This window comes from Arachis stenosperma, chromosome 6, assembly GCF_014773155.1.
Source record: "Arachis stenosperma cultivar V10309 chromosome 6, arast.V10309.gnm1.PFL2, whole genome shotgun sequence".
Lineage (NCBI taxonomy): Eukaryota > Viridiplantae > Streptophyta > Magnoliopsida > Fabales > Fabaceae > Arachis > Arachis stenosperma.
This window is the reverse complement of record NC_080382.1, coordinates 98,829,252-98,845,858: the sequence shown is the minus strand read 5'-3', so window position 1 is coordinate 98,845,858 and position 16,607 is coordinate 98,829,252. Positions and strand designations below refer to the sequence as shown.

The 16,607-nt window shown below is 41.0% G+C and overlaps 1 non-coding gene across 1 annotated transcript; it reads left to right on the top strand.

Annotated features, from left to right (window-relative positions):
* Positions 1-16,201: 16,201 nt before the first annotated feature.
* On the top strand, positions 16,202-16,309 carry LOC130937135 (small nucleolar RNA R71). Its single transcript, XR_009068367.1, has one exon. It is a non-coding gene; the product is annotated as a small nucleolar RNA R71 (small nucleolar RNA).
* Positions 16,310-16,607: the final 298 nt, after the last annotated feature.

Genomic DNA, 16,607 nt, shown 5'->3' with positions numbered 1-16,607 from the left:
CTTGAACACAGCTAATTTTATGAGTCTTGGCCGTGGCCCTAAGCATTTTGTTTTCCAGTATTACCACCGGATACATAAATGCCACAGACACATAACTGGGTGAACCTTTTCAGATTGTGACTCAGCTTTGCTAAAGTCCCCAGTTAGAGGTGTCCAGAGCTCTTAAGCACACTCTTTTTGCTTCGGATCACGACTTTAACCACTCAGTCTCAAGCTTTTCACTTGGACCTGCATGCCACAAGCACATGGTTAGGGACAGCTTGATTTAGCCGCTTAGGCCTGGATTTTATTTCCTTGGGCCCTCCTATCCATTGATGCTCAAAGCCTTGGATCCTTTTTACCCTTGCCTTTTGGTTTTTAAGGGCTATTGGCTTTTTCTGCTTGCTTCTTTTTTTTCGCAAGCTTTTGCTTTTTCACTGCTTTTTCTTGCTTCAAGAATCAATTTCATGATTTTTTTCAGATTATCAATAGCATTTCTCTTTGTTCATCATTCTTTCAAGAGCCAACAATTTTAACATTCATAAACAATAAGATAAAAAATATGCACTGTTCAAGCATTCGTTCAAAAAATGAAATGTATTGTCACCACATCAATATAATTAAACTAAATTCAAGGATAATTTCGAAATTCATGTACTTCTTGTTCTTTTGAATTAGAAACATTTTTCATTTAAGAGAGGTGAAGGATTCATGGAATTATTTATAGCCTTAAGACATAGTTACTAAATACTAATGATCATGTAACAGAGACACAAATATAGATGACATAATAAGCATAAAAACAGAAAAAAAAACAGAAAAATAAGAACAAGGAATGAATCCACCTTAGTGATGGTGGCGCTTTCTTCTTGAAGAACCAATGATGTCCTTGAGTTCTTCTATGTCTCTTCCTTGCCTTTGTTGCTCCTCCCTCATTGCTCTTTGATCTTCTCTAATTTCGTGGAGAATGATGGAGTGCTCTTGATGTTCCACCCTTAATTGATCCATATTGTAACTCAAATCTTCAAGAGAAGTGTTGAGTTGTTCCCAATAGTTGTTGGGAGGAAAGTGCATCCCTTGAGGCATCTCCGGGATTTCTTGGTGATGAGCTTCCTCATGCGTCTCTTGGGTTCCATGAGTGGGCTCTCTTGTTTGCTCCATCATTTTCTTAGTGATGGGCTTGTCCTCCTCGATGGGGATGTCTCCTTCTATGATGACTCCAGCTGAGTAATATAGATGGCAAATAAGATGAGGAAAAGCTAGCCTTGCCAAAGTAGAGGGCTTATCGGCTATTTTGTAGAATTCAAGGGAGATAACTTCATGAATTTCTACTTCCTCTCCAATCATGATGCTATGGATCATGATGACCCGATCCATAGTAACTTCAAATCGGTTGCTAGTGGGGATGATGGAGCGTTTGATGAACTCCAACCATCCTCTAGCCATAGGCTTGAGATCCAGTCTTCTTAATTGAACCGGCTTGCCTTTGGAGTCTCTTTTCCATTGAGCTCCTTCAACACATATGTCCCTAAGGACTTGGTCCAACCTTTGATCAAAGTTGACCCTTCTTGTGTAGGGGTGTGCATCTCCTTGCATCATGGGCAAGTTGAATGCCAACCTCACATTTTCCGGACTAAAATCTAAGTATTTCCCACGAACCATTGTAAGATAGTTCTTTGGATTCGGGTTCATACTTTGATATTGGTTCCTAGTGATCCATGCATTGGCATAGAACTCTTGAACTATCAAGATTCCGACTTGTTGAATGGGGTTGGTCAGAACTTCCCAACTTCTTCTTTGAATCTCATGTCGGATCTCCGGAAACTCATTTTTCTTGAGCTTGAAAGGGACCTCAGGGATCACCTTCTTCTTGGCCACAACATCATAGAAGTGGTCTTGATGGGCTTTGGAGATGAATCTTTCCATCTCCCATGACTCGGAGGTGGAAGCTTTTGTCTTCCCTTTCCTTTTTCTAGAGGTTTCTCCGGCCTTAGGTGCCATCAACAGTAATGGAAAAACAAAAAGCTTATGCTTTTACCACACCAAACTTAAAATATTGCTCGCCCTCGAGCAAGAGAAGAAAGATAAGAAGAAGAAGAAGAGAAAATATGGAGGAGAGTAGGGGAGGTGTATTTGGCCAAGGTGTAGAAGAGGGGGTTGTGTTGTGTGAAAATTAAGGGGAATGGAGGGGTTTATATAGGGAGAGGAGAAGGAGTAGGTTCGGCCATATAGGGTGGGTTTGGGTGGGAAAGAAATTTGAATTTTGAAGGTAGGTGGGGTTTATGGGGAAGAGTGGATGGATGTGAGTGGTGAAGGGGGTAATTGGGAAGAGAGATTGAGGTGATTGGTGAAGGGTTTTGGGGGAGAGTGTTTATTGGAAAGAGAGGATGAATGTTGAGAAGAGGGGAGAATATGGTAGGTGGGGATCCTGTGGGTCCACAGATCCTGAGATGATCCTGTGGGGTCCACAGATCCTGAGGTGTCAAGGATTTACATCCTTGCACCAATTAGGCATGTAAAATGCCTTTGTATGCAATTCTGGCATTTAAACGCCGAAGTGATGCATGTTCTGGGCGTTCAACGCCCATGTGTAGCATGTTTCTGGCGTTGAACGCCAATTCCATGCTTGTTTCTGGCGTTCAGCGCCAGCTCTCCTCAGGGTGCATTCTTGGCGTTTGAACGCCAGGATGTTGCTTGTTTCTGGCGTTCAACGCCAGATTCATGCTCTGTTCTAGCGTTGAACGCCAGACAGATGCTCCTTACTGGCGTTTAAACGCCAGTAAGTCCTTCCTCCAAGGTGTGATTTTTCTTCTGCTATTTTTTATTCTATTTTACATTTTAATATTTTTTTGTGACTCCACATGATCATGTACCTAATAAAACATAAAAGAATGATAAAATAAAAAATAAAAAATAAAATTAGATAAATAAAAATTGGGTTGCCTCCCAATAAGCGCTTCTTTAATGTCAATAGCTTGACAGTGGGCTCTCATGGAGCCTCAAAGGTGATCAGGTCAATGTTGTATAGTCCCAACACCAAACTTAGAGTTTGGTTGTGGGGATTCAACACCAAACTTAGAGTTTGGTTGTGGCCTCCCAACACCAAACTTAGAGTTTGACTATGGGGGCTCTGTTTGACTCTGTACTGAGAGAAGCTCTGCATGCTTACTCTCCCTTGTTACAGAAGGATAGTCGTGTGCCTTAAACACAAGGTAGTCCCCATTCAATTGAAAGACTAATTCTCCTCTGTTAACATCTATCACAGCTTCTTCTGTGGCTAGGAAAGGTCTTCCAAGGATGTTGCATTCATCCTCCTCCTTCCTAGTGTCTAAGATTATGAAATCAGCAGGAATGTAAAGGCCTTTAACCTTTACTAACACGTCCTCTACTAATCCATAAGCTTGTCTTACTAACTTGTCTGCCAATTGTAATGAGAATAAGGCAGGATGCACCTTAATGATCCCCAGTTTCTCCATTACAGAGACTGACATAAGATTTATGCCTGACCCTAGGTCACACAGAGCTTTCTCAAAGGTCATGGTGCCTATGGTACAGGGTATTACGAATTTTCCAGGATCTTGTCTCTTTTGAGGTAAAGTTTGCTGAGCCCAGGTATCTAGTTCACTAATGAGCAAGGGAGGTTCACCTTCCCAAGTCTCATTACCAAATAACTTGGCATTCAGTTTCATGATAGCTCCTAGATATTGAGAAACTTGCTCTCCAGTTACATCTTCATCCTCTTCAGAGGAAGAATAGTCTTCAGAGCTCATGAATGGTAGAAGGAGGTTTAATGGAATCTCTATGGTCTCTATATGGGCCTCAGATTCCCGTGGGTCCTCAATAGGGAACTCCTTCTTGCTTGAGAGATGTCCCATGAGGTCTTCCTCATTGGGATTCACGTCCTCTCCTTCCTCTCTAGGTTTGGCCATATTGATTATATCAATGGCCTTGCACTCTCTTTTTGGATTTTCTTCAGTATTGCTTGGGAGAGTACTAGGAGGGGTTTCAGTGATTTTCTTACTCAGCTGGCACACTTGTGCCTCCAGATTTCTGATGGAGGACCTTGTTTCATTCATGAAACTTAAAGTGGCCTTAGACAGATCAGAGACTAAATTTGCTAAGTTAGAGGTATTATGTTCATAATTCTATGTCTGTTGCAGAGAAGATGATGGATAAGGCTTGATATTGCTGAGCCTATTTCTTCCACCATTATTAAAGCCTTGTTGAGGCTTTTGTTGATCCTTCCATGAGAAATTTGGATGATTTATCCATGATGAATTATAGGTGTTTCCATAAGGCTCACCCATGTAATTTACCTCTGCCATTGCAGGGTTCTCAGGATCATAAGCTTCTTCTTCAAAAGATGCCTCTTTAGTACTGTTGAATGCATTTTGCCATCCATTCAGACTTTGAAAAATCATGTTGACTTGCTAAGTCAACATTTTGTTCAGAGCCAATATGGCATTCAGAGTATCTATTTCAAGATCTCCCTTCCTCTGAGACATCCCATTATTCACGGAATTCCTCTCAGAAGTGTACATGAATTGGTTATTTGCAACCATTTCAATAAGTTCCTGAGCTTCTGCAGGCGTTTTCTTTAGGTGAATGGATCCACCTGCAGAGTGGTCCAGTGACATCTTAGAGAACCCAGACAGGCCATAATAGAATATATCTATCATGGTCCATTCTGAAAACATGTCAGAAGGACGCTTTTTGGTCATCTGCTTGTATCTTTCCCAAGCTTCATAGAGGGATTCACCATCTTTTTTCTTGAAGGTATGAACATCCACTTTAAGCTTGCTCATCTTTTGAGGAGGAAAGAACTTAACCAAGAAGGTTGTGACCAGCTTATCCCAAGAGTCCAGGCTATCCTTAGGTTGTGAATCCAACCATGTTCTAGCTCTGTCTCTTACAGCAAAAGGGAAAAGCATGAGCCTGTAGACTTCAGGATCTACTCCATTAGTTTTAACAATCTCACAGATCTGCAAGAACTCAGTTAAAAACTGGTAGGGATTTTCTGATGGAAGTCCATGAAACTTGCAGTTTTGTTGCATTAGAGCAACTAATTGAGGTTTCAACTCAAAATTATTTGCTCCAATGGCAGGAATTGAGATGCGTCTTCCATCAAACTTGGAAGTATGTGTAGTATAATCACCAAGCATCCCCCTTGCATTATTGTTGTTGGGTTTGGCTGCCATATCCTTGTCTTGTTCAAAAATTTCAGTATTGTTGTCTCTGGATTGTTGTAGTTTAGCTTCTCTTAGTTTCCTCTTCAAAGTCTTTTCAGGTTCAGGATCAGCTTCAACAAGAATGCCTTTTTCCTTATTCCTGCTCATATGAAAGAGAAGAGAACAGAAAAAGAAGAGGAATCCTCTATGTCACAGTATAGAGATTCCTTTATGTTAGAAGAAGAAGAAAGGGAATAAGAGTGAAAAAGAATGAATAATCCAAAGAAAAAGAATGAATGTCAAGATGAACATCAAGAACATATTTTTGAAAACTTTTTGATGCAAAGAAACATGCAAGACACCAAACTTAGAAATCTTTAATGCATGGATACTATGAATGCAAAAATGCATATGAAAAACAATAAAAGATACAAAACAAGAAAACATCAAGATCAAACAAGAAGACTTACCAAGAACAACTTGAAGATCATGAAGAAAATTAATGCATAAATTTTCACAAGCATGCAATTGACACCAAACTTAAAAATTGACTCAAGACTCAAACAAGAAACACAAAATATTTTTGGTTTTTTTTCTAATTTTTTTGGATTTTTATTATTATTATTATTATTTCAAAAATTATTTTTTTTGAAAAACGAAAACAAGGAAAAAAAATTTTGAAAAAAAAAATTTGAAAACTTTTTTTGAAAAGAAAATTACCTAATCTGAGCAACAAGATGAACTGTCAGTTGTCCAAACTCAAACAATCCCCGGCAACGGCGCCAAAAACTTGGTGCACGAAATTGTGATCATCAAAAATGGCGCCAAAAACTTGGTAGCGCTCTCAAACGTGAATCACACTTAGTCACAACTCCGCACAACTAACCAGCAAGTGCACTGGGTCGTCCAAGTAATACCTTACGTGAGTAAGAGTCGATCCCACGGAGATTGTTGGTATGAAGCAAGCTATAGTCATTGGTGCACGAAATTGTGATCAATACTTTTCAAAACATAAACAATCCCTAGTAATGGCTCCAAAGACTTGGTGCTCAATACCATGGCATAAACACAACTTCGCACAACTAACCAGCAAGTGCACTGGGTCGTCCAAGTAATAAACCTTACGCGAGTAAGGGTCGATCCCACGGAGATTGGTGGTATGAAGCAAGCTATGGTCACCTTGTAAATCTCAGTCAAGCAGACTCAAATGTATAATGGTGATGAACGAAAATAACATAAAGATAAAGATAGAGATACTTATGTATATCATTGGTGAGAGCTTCAGACAAGCGTATGAAGATGCCTTCCCTTCCGTCTCTCTGCTTTCCTAATGCCTTCATCCAATCCTTCTTACTCCTTTCCATGGCAAGCTCATGTAGGGTTTCACCGTTGTCAATGGCTACCTCCCATCCTCTCAGTGAAAATACGTCCCTGATGCTCTGTCACAGCATAGGCTAATCATCTGTCGGTTCTCGGTCCGGCCGGAATAGAATCCAGTGATTCTTTTGCGTCTGTCACTAACGCCCCGCCTTTCGGAGTTTGAAGCACGTCACAGTCATTCAATCATTGAATCCTACTCAGAATACCACAGACAAGGTTAGACCTTCCGGATTCTCTTGAATGCCGCCATCAGTTCTTGCCTATACCACGAAGACTCTGATCTCACGGAATGGCTGGCTCGTTTGTCAGGCGAGCACTCGGTTGTCAGGCGATCAACCATGCATCGTGCAATCAGAAATCCAAGAGATAAACACTAGGGCCTCGAATGCTTGTAGAACAAGAATGGTTGTCAGTCACCTTGTTCATAGGTGAGAATGATGATGAGTGTCACGGATCATCACCTTCATCAAGTTGAAAAACAAGTGATATCTTGGACAAAGAACAAGCGGAATTGAATAGAAGAACAATAGTAATTGCATTAATACTCGAGGTACAGCAGAGCTCCACACCTTAATCTATGGTGTGTAGAAACTCCACCGTTGAAAATACATAAGAACAAGGTCTAGGCATGGCCGTGAGGCCAGCCTCCCAAAGTGATCAAAAGATCTAAAGAAAAAGGTTCCAAAGATCAGAAGATAGATAATACAATAGTAAAAGGTCCTACTTATAGAAAACTAGTAGCCTAAGGTGTACAAAGATGAGTAAATGACATAGAAATCCACTTCCGGGCCCACTTGGTGTGTGCTTGGGCTGAGCAATGAAGCATTTTCGTGTAGAGACTCTTCTTGGAGTTAAACGCCAGCTTTTATGCCAGTTTGGGCGTTTAACTCCCAATTAGGTGCCAGTTCCGGCGTTTAACGCTGGAATTTCTTGAGGTGACTTTGAACGCCGGTTTGGGCCATCAAATCTTGGACAAAGTATGGACTATCATATATTGCTGGAAAGCCCAGGATGTCTACTTTCCAACGCCGTTAAGAGCGCGCCAATTGGGCTTCTGTAGCTCCAGAAAATCCACTTCGAGTGCAGGGAGGTCAGAATCCAACAGCATCTGCAGTCCTTTTCAGTCTCTGAATCAGATTTTTGCTCAGGTCCCTCAATTTCAGCCAGAAAATACCTGAAATCACAGAAAAACACACAAACTCATAGTAAAGTCCAGAAAAGTGAATTTTAACTAAAAACTAATAAAAATATAATAAAAACTAACTAGATCATACTAAAAACATACTAAAAACAATGCCAAAAAGCGTATAAATTATCCGCTCATCACAACACCAAACTTAATTTGTTGCTTGTCCCCAAGCAACTGAAGATCAAATAAGATAAAAAGAAGAGAATATGCAATGAACTCCAAAAACATCTATGAAGATCAGTATTAATTAGATGAGCGGGGCTTTTAGCCTTTTGCCTCTGAATAGTTTTGGCATCTCACTTTATCCTTTGGAACTCAGAATGATTGGCTTCTTTAGGAACTCATAATCCAGATAGTGTTATTGATTCTCCTAGTTAAGTATGATGATTCTTGAACACAGCTACTTTATTGAGTCTTGGCTGTGGCCCAAAGCACTCTGTCTTCCAGTATTACCACCGGATACATACATGCTACAGACACATAATTGGGTGAACCCTTTCAGATTGTGACTCAGCTTTGCTAAAGTCCCCAATTAGAGGTGTCCGGGGTTCTTAAGCACACTCTTAATGCCTTGGATCACAACTTTATTTTTTTCTTTTTCTTTCTTCTTTTTTTTTTTTTTGCTTGCTTCCTTCTTCTTCTCTCTTTTTTTTTTGTATTCACTGCTTTTTCTTGCTTCAAGAATCATTTTTATGATTTTTCAGATCCTCAGTAACATGTCTCCTTTTTCATCATTCTTTCAAGAGCCAACATTCATGAACCACAAATTCAAAAGACATATGCACTGTTCAAGCATACATTCAGAGAACAAAAGTGTTGCCACCACATCAAAATAATTAAACTGTTATAAAATTCAAAATTCATGCAATTCTTTTTCTTTTTCAATTAAGAACAATTCTTAAGAAAGGTGATGGATTCATAGGACATTCATAACTTTAAGGCATAGACACTAAGACACTAATGATCACAAGACACAAACATGGATAAACATAAGCACTAAAACTCAAAAAACAGAAGAATAAAGAACAAGGAAATCAAGGAACGGGTCCACCTTAGTGATGGCGGCTCTTCCTTCCTCTTGAAGGTCCTATGGAGTGCTTGAGCTCCTCAATGTCTCTTCCTTGCCTTTGTTGCTCCTCTCTCATGATTCTTTGATCTTCTCTAATTTCATGGAGGAGAATGGAGTGTTCTTGATGCTCCACCCTTAGTTGTCCCATGTTGGAACTTAATTCTCCTAGGGAGGTGTTTAGTTGCTCCCAATAGTCTTGTGGAGGAAAGTGCATCCCTTGAGGCATCTCAGGGATCTCATGATGAGAGGGGTCTCTTGTGTGCTCCATCCTTGTCTTGGTAATGGGCTTATCCTCATCAATGGTGATGTCTCCCTCTATGTCAACTCCAACTGAATAACAGAGGTGACAAATGAGGTGAGGAAAGGCTAACCTTGCTAAGGTAGAGGACTTGGTCCAACCTTTGATCAAAGTTGACCCTTCTTGTGTAAGGATGTTCACCTCCTTGCATTATAGGCAAGTTGAACGCCACCCTCACACTTTCCGGACTAAAATCCAAGTATTTCCCCCGAACCATAGTAAGATAATTCTTTGGATCCGGGTTCACACTTTGATCATGGTTCTTGGTGATCCATGCATTGGCATAGAACTCTTGAACCATCAAGATTCCAACTTGTTGAATGGGGTTGGTAAGTACTTCCCAACCTCTTCTTTGGATCTCATGGCGGATCTCCGGATATTCACCCTTTTTGAGTGAAAAGGGGACCTCGGAGATCACCTTCTTCAAGGCCACAACTTCATAGAAGTGGTCTTGATGCACCCTTGAGATGAATCTATCCATCTCCCATGACTCGGAGGTGGAAGCTTTTGCCTTCCCTTTCCTCTTTCTAGAGGTTTCTCCGGCCTTGGATGCCATAATGGTTATGGAAAAATGAAAAAGCAACGCTGTTTTTGGGGAAGAGGAATTGAGGTGATTGGTGAATGGGGGAAGAGGAGAGAGAGTGGTGGTGGGGTTGGTGGGGATCCTGTGGGGTCCACAGATCCTGTGGTGTCAAGGAAAAGTCATCCCTGCACCAAATGTTGCTCAAAATCACGTTTTGAGCCATTTCTGGCGTTAAACGCCGGGCTGATGCCCATTCCTGGCGTTTAACGCCAGGTTCTTACCCTTTTCTGGCGTTTAACGCCAGTCTGGTGCCCCTTTCTGGCGTTAAACGCCCAGAATGGTGCCAGACTGGGCGTTAAACGCCCAATTGCTAGGCTTACTGGCGTTTAAACGCCAGCAGCTTCTTCCTCCAGGGTGTGTTGTTTTTCTTCCTGTTTTTCATTCTGTTTTTGCTTTTTCAATGGATTTTGTGACTTCTTATGATCATCAACCTACAAAAAACATAAAATAACAAAAGAAACTATATAAATTATAATCATTGGGTTGCCTCGCAACAAGCGCTTCTTTAATGTCAGTAGCTTGACAGAGAGCTCTCATGGAGCCTCACAAATACTCAGAGCAATGTTGGAACCTCCCAACACCAAACTTAGAGTTTGAATGTGGGGGTTCAACACCAAACTTAGAGTTTGGTTGTGGCCTCCCAACACCAAACTTAGAGTTTGACTGTGGGGGCTCTTCTTGACTCTTGTAAAACCCGGCCTAACCGAAATTAATTAAATAATAAGTTAAGTAGGAGCGAATATGGTTGGAAGATTTTGCAATTGGAATTTGATGATTTAAATATGATATTTGGATTCAGTGAATTTTTCCGAGTCGGAAAACATAGTTTTCTGCGTAAAAGCGCGCAGTGGAATTTTGACCGGAAGTACCGGCTGAGATTTGTCTGGTACTACAGCTGAGAAAATTGATTATGGGTAAATAAGATTAAGAAATGAGGAATTATAATTAGGAGAGGTAGAAATATTTGAAGTGCGATTTAGAGCGCTAATCTTAAGGGTTTTGGTCCAAAATTGGGCCAACGGACAAAAATAAGTGAACTGGGCCTAAGTGGGCCCAAGACCCAACATATATAAACATTAGTTATGAGCATTTCAGCTCATTTTACCCTAAAGAGAAGGGTTGGGGCGCTGAAATCGTGAAGAGAGGAGAGAAGAGAGAAAACCTAACTCTCTTTGATCTTCAAATCACCATAACTTGAGCTACGGAGCTCCGATTGACGAGCCGTTTGCGGCCACGCGTCGCTCTTCTTATCCTCTACAATTCTATCTAAGTTTTGTGGTGAGTATTCCATTCATCTCTGCCCAGTTTTCGAATTTCCCCACTGTTACACGTTTTTGGGAAGTTAGTGTTGAAATCTTGTGATTTTGGGTGTTTAGGGATACTCCAACATGGATTCTAAGTGGGTTCTATCCCTACTTCATATGGGCTGAGGTAAGAAGTGCTCAAACTCTTGTGATTTATCATCCTTATGAGTCCTAGGTTGATGTATGTATGTGATATTGGTTATGTTAGTGTATTTGGTGATTTTGATGCACAATTGGGAGGTTGGTATTGCTTGTGGAGCTTTGGTGAGGCTTGGAGCTAAGGTTGGTGGAGACTTCCAAAGAAGAGGCTCAATTGATTTGGCTACAAGAGGTACGGTTTAAGTTTCATTTAAGTACCGTGTGGTGTGATGAGAATTCCTAGGCTAGATGCCCCTAGGATTAAGTTTGGATTGTATAAATGGTTGATGCTAATATGCATAGTTGGTATGTAATGTGAATTGATGATTGGGTTGAGAATTGTGTGGCCTTGTGTGCTTGGTATATTGGAAATTTTGATGTATTGGGTATTGAGTATTAAATTGTGGTTTATGCATTTAAATTGTGAAATTGGGCCGGAGTCCGTATATTTGGGCCGGAGGCCGGAAAGAGGTAAGGGAGGTAAGTTGATGTGTGCATTGTATGATGATACAAGTGATTGGATGAATTTCATATAATGAATATATGAATGATTGGGTTGGTTATTGAATAATAAGGTTTGAGGAGTTGAAGGGTGAAATTATGTAGATGAAGTATGTTTGGTTTTGGGTTGAGAAATATTATGTGGTCATATATGTGATTATGATTATTGATGTCTTGATGGTATGATGATGTATGAGAGGTATATATATTGTGATATATGCTTGAGGAATAATTAAGGTTGAATTGTGGGTGAAACCACGTGATAGTGAGTATGATATTGGTTATGTATAATGATGGTTGATTGGAAATAGTATTGTTGAGAATTGGCATGTGGAAGAGTATATGATATGTCAATATGTTTGAGTTTGAGCCACTTGGGTGAAGTGGGTTAAAATGATGGGATAGTGATTTTGTATATTGTGGTAAAGTGTCAATGTGTGAGTTGAGGAGGCTTGATGTTGAAATTGATGTATTTTGATTGATTTCAAAGAAAAGGGATGAAAATGGCATGTTTTGATTGATTTTGAAAAGAGTTGAAAATGGCTTGTTTTGAAAATGGCACTTTGTGGTTTTATATGAAGAACATGGCTTTTGGGCATACTTTGACGGGACATAACTTGGACTACGGATCTTTGTTTTGTGCCAAATCTGTTTAGAAATGAAATTGGATCCGGGATGTCCATGCCGTTCGAAGAACGGGTGAAAAATGATTTAAAATGAGGAAGTTATGTCCGTCGGAAGATTGGGGGTTGAAGCTGTGAATTCTGCAGTTTTTAACTTAGTAAATTTTTAGCAGAATACCCCTTGCGCGTGGGCGCACTTGGCGCGTACGCGCCGATCTTTCAGAAAACGCCATCCACGCGTGCGCGTGATGTGCGCAGGCGCGCCGATAGTGCTGCACCCAATGCCCAGCCATTTTCCAGAGAGTTGTGCCAGAACTGTGCCAGCTTTGTGCCTGGGGCACGAGAGTATCCACGCGTACGCGTGGTTGACGCGTGCGCGTCGATTTGACAAATTTTAATCCACGCGTTAGCGTGCATGACGCTTGCGCGTCGATGAGTTTTTAAGGACATCCACGCGTGCGCGTGGAGTACGCGTACGCGTGGCATTGTTTTCATGCCAAAGTTGATATTTGAGTTTTAAAAGCCAAATCTCATACTTCTAAGCCTCCGATCTCACCACTTATATCTTAAATCTTTATGATATGCCTAGCTATTAGAAAAGGGCTAGTGAATGAGGTAACTTGCGAGTGAAGCAAGGGGAAAATGAATAATCAATGAGGATCATTGAGGATTATGTGAGATGTGGAGGATGGTGGTGGAAGTGCTTGTTATGCCATTGGCCGAACGGCCGTAATTGTTTATGAATTGGCCGGTTCTGGATTGAACCGTGAGCCGGAATAGCTGTGTATGCTATGAATATTGGCTGGTTTTGGATTGAACCGTGAGCCGGAATAGCTGTGTATGCTATGAATATTGGCTGGTTATGGATTTAACCGTGAGCCGGATGGCTGATATGGATGTTGATCCATGGATGAGAATTCATGCATGTTTATGCTGAATTATTGATAATTGTGAATTGCACTTCCACTATCTGAGATACGAGTTTACCTGGGTAGTAGCAAGGGTTGTGGTTCGTCCCGCTTGCTCCGGGTCAATACTTGTGTTTTCTCTCTGGTTGTAAGGGTGACAGGACACCGATACCCTCTAATGGCGATAGGGCGCAGATACCCTCTAATGGCGACAGGGCGCAGATACCCTCTAATGGTGACAGGGCACATATTCCCTCTAATGATATTAATACGCAACAGAGAGACTGTGCCCGGGTTAGCTACCGGACACGTCGGGTTGGCTTGATAACCGACAGATGATATCATCAGCCATAGGGCAGGCATACATCATTTGCATATGTTTGAATTGTTTGGGTTTGCCTATTTGTTTTGGATTTCCATATCATATATGCTATGTTACCTGATTACATGCTACTTGTTCTACTTGTACCTTATTTGTGTATTACTTGACTGTATTGCTTGTGTTTGTACAACTGAGAGATCCCTCATGATGGTGTTGGTGGATGTTAGGGGCTGTTCTTGATGAGATGAATTGATAATGCGATTGCATAATGATGATGATTTTCGAATGAGATCATTTGAGCCCCCCTGGGTGGACGTAGTGATGTGATTTCACTGGCTCCAGGCGAGGGTATGATGTATTGATATAGAGCTGCTGAGGCAGAGCAACTGGTAATGGTTTTGCTTATGATTCTGAGTCCGATTCGTGAAAGAATCAGCGGAATGGGAAAACATGTGTAATATGAACTAGATTTAGTATTCCCCTTACGTCAGATGCCTATTTATGGATTAGTGAGAATCTAGGCTGGATATTTGGTGAAAAGGAGTTTAGGATGCTTAGTGAGTTTTTATTGCAGTGCATTGGATTTATTTGGCACTTTTACCGTACTGGGAACCCATGGGTCCGGGGTTCTCATTCCGTATATATCTCTTGTTTTTCAGATACAGGTTCAGGTGCTCAGAAGTGAGCTGCGGTTCGTCTGAGAGACGGCGAAAATATTATTTCCTCTACCTTGTGTTTATGATTAGAATCTCTCCATCTTTGCTTTGAAAAGATTATATTATGTATTGAACTCTTTTGGAACTTGCCTATAGAGGCTCTCATGTTTTCTTTGGGAGAGATTAGGATATATTGTTGTCAACTACTTTTGTACTGTACCCTAGCTGGCCTAAACTTCGCGGGTCGCGACTAGTGGCTATTTACTTACGTTATATATATCTATCTGTTATCTGTCTCTTAATCTCCTTTATGTTTGTCCGTTTATCGCTTTCGGCTTCACAGTTTACCTTTTTGTTGTCAAAACGTGAGTGATACGTCTTTGCGATTTTATTTCTACTCTTTTCAGGCTTCTCGATTAATACTCCTTTCGAAATTAACTATATTTATATATTAAAAATCCACCTGAGAGTCGTACCACCGTAATATCATTGACTTATGACTCGAGCATAAGAATATGAATATTAGGGTGTTACAACTCTGATTTGAGAGAAGCTCTTCATGCTTCATCTCTATGGTGACAGAGGGATATCCTTGAGCCTTAAACACAAAGGATTCTCCATTCACTTGAATGATCAGTTCACCTCCATCAACATCAATCATAGCCTTTGTTGTGGCTAGGAAGGGTCTGCCAAGGATGATGGTTTCATCCATGCACTTCCTAGTCTCTAGGACTATGAAATCAGTAGGGATGTAATGGTCTTCAATCTTAACCAAAACATTCTCTACAAGTCCATAAGCTTGTTTTCTTGAGTTGTCTGCCATCTCTAGTGAGATTTTTGCAGCTTGTACCTCAAAGATCCCTAGCTTCTCCATCACTGAGAGAGGCATGAGGTTTACACTTGACCCTAAGTCACACAGAGCTTTCTTGAAGGTCATGGTGCCTATGGTACAAGGTATGGAAAACTTCCCAGGATCTTGTCTCTTTTGAGGTAATTTCTGCCTAGACAAGTCATCCAGTTCTTTGGTGAGCAAAGGAGGTTCATTCTCCCAAGTCTCATTTCCAAATAACTTGTCATTTAGCTTCATGATTGCTCCAAGGTACTTAGCAACTTGCTCTTCAGTGACATACTCATCCTCTTCAGAGGAAGAATACTCATCAGAGCTCATGAAAGGCAGAAGTAAGTCCAATGGAATCTCTATAGTCTCATGTTGAGTCTCAGATTCCCATGGTTCCTCATTGGGGAACTCATTGGAGGCTAGTGCACGCCCATTGAGGCCTTCCTCAGTGGCGTTCACTTCCTCCCCTTCCTCTCCAAATTCGGCCATGTTGATGGCCTTGCACTCTCCTTTTGGATTTTCTTCTGTATTACTTGGGAGAGTACTAGGAGGGAGTTTAGTAACTTTCTTGCTCAGCTGTCCCACTTGTCCTTCCAAATTCCTAATGGAGGACCTTGTTTCAGTCATGAAACTTTGAGTGGTTTTGATTAGATCAGAGACCATGGTTGCTAAGTCAGAGGGGTTCTGCTTAGAATTCTCTGTCTGTTGCTGAGAAGATGATGGAAAAGGTTTGCCATTGTTAAACCTGTTTCTTCCACCATTATTATTGAAACCTTGTTGAGGTCTCTCTTGATTCTTCCATGAGAGATTTGGGTGATTTCTCCATGAAGAATTATAGGTGTTTCCATAGGGTTCTCCTAGGTAATTCACCTCTTCCATTGAAGGGTTCTCAGGATCATAAGCTTCTTCCTCAGATGAAGCCTCTTTAGTACTGCTTGGTGCATTTTGCATTCCAGACAGACTTTGAGAAATCAAATTGACTTGTTGAGTCAATATCTTGTTCTGAGCCAATATAGCATTCAGAGCATCAATCTCAAGAACTCCTTTCTTCTGACTTGTCCCATTGTTCACAGGATTCCTTTCAGAAGTGTACATAAATTGGTTATTTGCAACCATTTCAATGAGCTCTTGAGCCTCTGTAGGCGTCTTCTTCAGATGAAGAGATCCTCCAGCAGAGCTATCCAAAGACATCTTGGATAGTTCAGAGAGACCATCATAGAAAATACCTATGATGCTCCATTCAGAAAGCATGTCAGAAGGACATTTTCTGATTAATTGTTTGTATCTTTCCCAAGCTTCATAGAGGGATTCCCCATCCTTCTGTCTGAAAGTTTGGACTTCCACTCTAAGCTTGCTCCATCTTTGAGGTGGAAAGAACTTTGCCAAGAAGGCATTGACTAGCTTTTCCCAAGAGTCCAGGCTTTCTTTAGGTTGAGAGTCCAACCATATCCTAGCTCTGTCTCTTACAGCAAAAGGGAATAGCATCAGTCTATAGACCTCAGGGTCAACCCCATTAGTCTTGACTGTGTCACAGATTTGCAAGAATTCAGCTAAGAACTGATGAGGATCTTCCATTGGAAGTCCATGGAACTTGCAATTCTGTTGCATTAGAGAAACTAATTGAGGCTTAAGCTCAAAGTTGTTTGCTCCA